The following is a 5,056-nucleotide window of genomic DNA, read 5'->3' as shown; positions in this document are numbered from 1 at the left end:
AAAAAAAAAAAAAAAAAAAAAAAAAAAAAAAAAAAAAAAAAGCCTGATTAAAATTGGTGGTAATTTGAGTAATTCCAAACCTACAACCCCTTCCACGTTACTGTGAAAAGCCAGCATGATTATATTTCCTGAGTGTTCTGTATGGTTCTTGAAGTCACAATATTAAAATACAAGCCTTAAAAGGGACATGCACCCATGTTCCTCACTTTGCAAAAAACAAACAAAACAAGCTGGAATGCACCCCAATTTCGGATCCCAGGTAGAATGCTCAGGGACAGGGCAATCAGGCCTGAGGAGGAGAAGCGTCTGGGGTGGAGGAGGGTGGGCTCATGGGAAACGAGTGGGCCCCATGGTTCCCTCCATATGCAAAAGGAGGGATAAGCACACCTACAACGGCTCGCAAAATAACAGGAAAAGCAAATGGTGAGGCAGAAACAAAATGGTGCTTTACCAGAGTTGGGCACAAGATGGCCAGGCCCTGTGTGGGAGGAAGGGCCAGCTGAGCCAGTGATGCTGCGCGCTCGCCATTGCTCTGCAGCTGCAGGTGGTCACGTGCTGCTGCCCACTCAGGACCGCAGGCCCAGCCCTGCCCTACCCGGCCCCCGGGTGTCCTCCCGCTTTGCACCCGTGGGGTGCTCGCTCACCGGGCTCTCCTAAATGCAGTCCGGGAGGGCAGGGGAGGGCGTGATTTCTGTTCCCACGTCCAGCTCCTCGACCCATTCATTCAGCGCACAGAAGGCTAACTGCACAGCGGCCATGTGTGAGGCTCCTCTCCGCCTTCACAGTCAGGCGCTCAGGCACTGGGATCAGACATCAGAGCACCATTTGGCCACTTACCCGAGGTGCGGCTTGTGCCTGGTTATTGTCACGTGCAGAACGAACATTCCCAAGGTTCCTAACTCGTGTGGTTGTGCGCCTGTGTGGTCCCTGTAATAAATCATGGCACGGCTATGGCTGGGGCTGGGATCCCGTGCAAAATGAAAACGGGGAGTGCCTTTTTCAAAAGGGAAAGAATCGCTATTAGAGACTAAAATATGAAACTTTTCCCTTTGTTTCTCAGTCTCTCTCAACCGACCGTGGCGGTTTTTATTTCCTATTTAATGCCTTGCTCCCTCGGGCCTGGGAATGGTCCCCCGGCAAGGGCGTGTGACTCAGCACAGCCCCAGGAGCTCCCATCTACCGCCCTCCACGGGGCCAATGCACTGTGCCCCCCAGCAGGGTCCTGCCTTTCCCACAGGCCACTGCCCTGGTGCACAGTAGAGAGAAGATTCTCAAGGGGCTTCCGTCCGCAAGCCGGGAAGCACTTGTAGCCGGATCAGGGGCGGTGAGAGTCTGGCCCCGGTCAGGTCACCTGTGGAATGTATCCCGGCAAGGGCAGCCTGGTGCAGGGGCAGTCCCCGCTAGGCCCTCCCCTAAAATACCAGGCAATGTGCATGCGCAGCCTCAACACTCCCCGCGTGCCCACCCAAGGCCCCTACCAGGCACACTGAGGGTGACAGCATCCAGACCTCCTCTTCTCACATTACCCAGGTGGCACTGGCTGCAGGATGGGGTGGGGAGGAGCCTGGTCAAGGCCCAGGGCACCACGGGAGTGAGGGAGTGGGTAGGCAAGAACCCCTCCTGCGAAGGTGGCAGGATAGCACGGGAGCCATAAATGCCAAGTCAACATAATTGTTCAAAGCGATGAACATTTCAAGATGGCAACTGCAGAGCATTTAACCCCAAGTGCACGTCCTTCTGGGAGGCAGGACCCCAGTGCAAATGCCTGGGATTTTACCCCCGGGAGGCCAATGAAGGGTCTGTGGCGGTCTATCTAACACACCTGCCCCAGATTGACTAGGTTAGTAGCGATCTAGAATAGGCTTAACGGAGCAGCTCTTCCCACAAAGACTTCTAGAACATATTTCAATATAAAAACACACATATACCACAAAACTGTCAGCTCCGTGAGTGGAGGCGCCGTTATGTCTCCTGCTTAGGAAGCTGTCCCCGAGGCCTGGCACATGTACACACCCAGGAAACAGCTGTGAAGCGGGATGCAGATCTGTAATGCAGGGAGCAAGCGAAGCCTGCTCTAAGATATGTACACGTTACGCTATGTGGAAATTCAGACGAGATAGAGAATACTCACCCTCACCCTTGGAGAAGTCTTTTGGAGGGAAATGGCAATCTAGCTGAGCCTTCCGGTTCCATTAAGATGTCAAGACGCAAAATTAAATCAGGGGGAAGGGGGTGCTCTACCCTGATCAAGCAGACACCAGGAACTTGACCAAATACACTTAGGTTTTAACTTGTGTTATTTCAAAACCCCCTGAGGAGTTCTGCGAGTTCTAAAGGGTGAAACTTGAAAGTGACACCCTGCACGTGGCCTGACAAGGGGAGGCTGAGGAAACTGACCAGCTGCTTCAGGGGTCCGAGGCAGGTGCAATAAACAAGGCAACTTACATGGGAGGCTTGCCCTCCCCTATAGAACCGCATCTCCCCCTGCCTTCCAGAATCCTAAAAGTTTATAGAGAGGCCTTGAAGAGATCCAGTTCTGTGTACCCTCCAGATGGTCTCAGTTGCACCTCACTCTCTCCAGGTTGTGTCCTTGAAGGTGCTTGGGGGGCGGGGCAGGTGGAGGGGAAAAGAGCCTGGGGCCAGCCCTCAGTCTACCAGAGGTTGTGTCCTCTCCATAACCTCTCCCAACAATGGAATTCTTTTTTTGTATTCCAACTCAGTGTTAACACCTGGCCGCCTGAAAATCAACCTCTGACCTGAAATGAAAGCATTCTGTAAGTTATTGTCCTCCCGTCCCCACCCCCGGCACAAGACTGATAAAAGTGTCAGAGGCTACTTTTCGCCCACTTGAATTATGCTAAATAGGAAACAAGGGCCGTGGGGGTGGGGGGCGGCGGCAGCATCTGATTTCATCGTCTGTTTCTCCTCCATGTTCTCTTGCAGGATTGAGAAGAGCATCTCTCTCTAGTGGTGGCATTTGAGCCACGTTCTAAAGGAGGGGCTGGGGTGACACATAGATGGGATGGGTGAGGGGGCACTTGGGGTTACGAATGTCAGCCGTGGCCGCAGTGGGAGGGCTCGCTCCTTTCTGACCAAGGGGGCAAGTAGTTGCCCAAAGTGAGCCTGCAGCAGCGTCCTCTGGATGCCCAAACCGGATGACTGAGAGCCACAGAAATGTCTGGTCTCACAGTCCTGGAGGATGGAAGTCCAAAATTAAGGTGTGGGCACAGCTCTACTTTGACACCTGTAGGGGAATCCTTTCTGCCTCTCCCAGCTTCTGGTGGCCGGCAGGCAGTCCTCCCCGTCGTCTGGCTTGTAGGTGCCTCGCGCCAGCCCATAGCTTCACGTGGCCTCGTCCCACTGCGTGACCGTGTCTCTTCTGCTCTTTGTACAAGGACGGCAGTCATACTCATTGAGGGACTCATCCTAATCCAGTATGGGCCCATCTTACTTACATCTGCAACTTGTAACGACCCTACTTCTAAATACGGTTGCATTCTGAGATACCGGGGGTTAGGGTTTCAGTATATGGTTTGGAGAAGACACAACGGACCCCGTAACAGGACCCAAGAAGCCTGAAATCAAAAAGCAAAAGGCATGGGAAGGGTGTCCCGACAGAAATGGCCATGGACCCCACACCCCTTGCTCGTGCTGTGTGTACCAGAGACCCCCGCGTGGTGCCCAGAGAAGGACTTCAGGCTCTCTGGAGCCTCGATTTCTTCCCTTGGAAAATGAAAATAAGCATATATGTTCTTCTTACCTTACAGATTGTCAAGCTGACAAAATGAGGTATGGGAGCTGGTTTGATAGGGGTTACACCGAGCACCGCCACCTACGGTCATTACTGTCTGAGGCCGGACCTGTAGAAACATGCTGAGTAAATTGATAATCCTGGAGGCTGGTACTTCGGTTGAGTTGAAATCAGGCACTATTATACTTCCGGTCTGAGAACTGCAAAGGGTAGAGAAGGGCAAGAGTGTCCGGGGACCGTCCCTTTTTTCCTCCACTGAGCTCATGGACACCTTCCGCAAATACTCAGAGCATGCCTGCTAGTTACAGCAGCTAGAATGGTCCCCGGGAGCTCAGAGAGGAGTAAGTACGGAGCAGGGAGGTAGGGGGCACTAGGCAGCCTCTGGGTTGCTTGAAATGTTCTCTGTGTCTGAGTGGAAGTCACAAGGATACATACACACATAAAAATTCATTAAGCTGTACACCTAAGATTAGTGCACTTACACACTTGACTGTACATTTAAAAAAAATCGTGGCTAAGACACTGTCCCTACTAACCTCACAATTCAATGGGGGATTCGGATAATAGTTACGATAATTCGATGAAATAAACTCTGTAATTGGGGGGTGGCACATTGATTCAGCCAGTGGGTGTGTGTTGGGAACAGTGTGCAGGAAACGAGACAGGAACAGAGGAACGGGTGCGAGAAGGGTTTGGACTTCATCGTGAAGGTGAGCGGAAGCCACTGACATATGGGAAGCAGGAAGTGCTATGATCAGATTTATGCTTTGGAAGCATTCCCTGCTAGGGACGCGGCAGAGAATGGCCAGGGGACTTGAGAAGGTCACAGGATGACAGTCAGAAAGTTAGCCTGAGTCCAGGTGGAGAACAACTGAGACCCCATGAGAGCCACGGTACTGGGACGAAGACATTTGCATCCTGTAATATTGGGACACAGTAGGAAGGTGAGACCGTCCAACTCGGAAACACCAGTGATGGCGATGACAGCTGCCGTCACCATCATCGTGGTGGCTACTCAGTGCTGGCATGTCCGGTGCTGTGGATGCTTACCAAATTCAATTCTGCTCTGTGACATAAGTGCCATGACTGTCATTCCCATTCTTCAGCTGGGGGAGCCTCAGCTCAGAAGGGTCCAGAAACATCCAGGTAGGGGCAGAGCTTGAATCCAAGGACAGCCCTCTATTGTCTGGTAAGGATCAGTGTCCTCAGAACAGGGAAGAGACGGCAGGAAGTGGGGACAGAGAGAGGAGAAAGCGGTGAGGGACAGGGAGGAAGCGGTGAGAGGGAGAGAAGGAGGAAGTGGTG

At 52.5% G+C, this 5,056-nt stretch overlaps 1 long non-coding RNA gene across 1 annotated transcript in view; it reads right to left on the bottom strand.

Annotated features, from left to right (window-relative positions):
- Positions 1 to 5,050, bottom strand: part of LOC121036537 (uncharacterized) — a 5,658-nt gene extending 608 nt beyond the window's left edge. Inside the window, exons 1-4 of the long non-coding RNA XR_005793372.1 lie at positions 4,802 to 5,050; positions 3,761 to 3,951; positions 1,929 to 2,024; positions 838 to 927 (exon numbers count right to left, since the gene is read on the bottom strand). This is a non-coding gene — a long non-coding RNA (uncharacterized LOC121036537). The remainder of the gene's footprint in view (positions 1 to 837; positions 928 to 1,928; positions 2,025 to 3,760; positions 3,952 to 4,801) is intronic.
- Between the last annotated feature and the right edge of the window lie 6 nt (positions 5,051 to 5,056).

Source organism: Herpailurus yagouaroundi, unplaced genomic scaffold (assembly GCF_014898765.1).
Source record: "Herpailurus yagouaroundi ecotype Mexico unplaced genomic scaffold, PumYag 162, whole genome shotgun sequence".
In the NCBI taxonomy this organism is placed as follows: Eukaryota; Metazoa; Chordata; class Mammalia; order Carnivora; family Felidae; genus Herpailurus; species Herpailurus yagouaroundi.
This window is presented reverse-complemented; position numbering and strand designations above follow the sequence as displayed.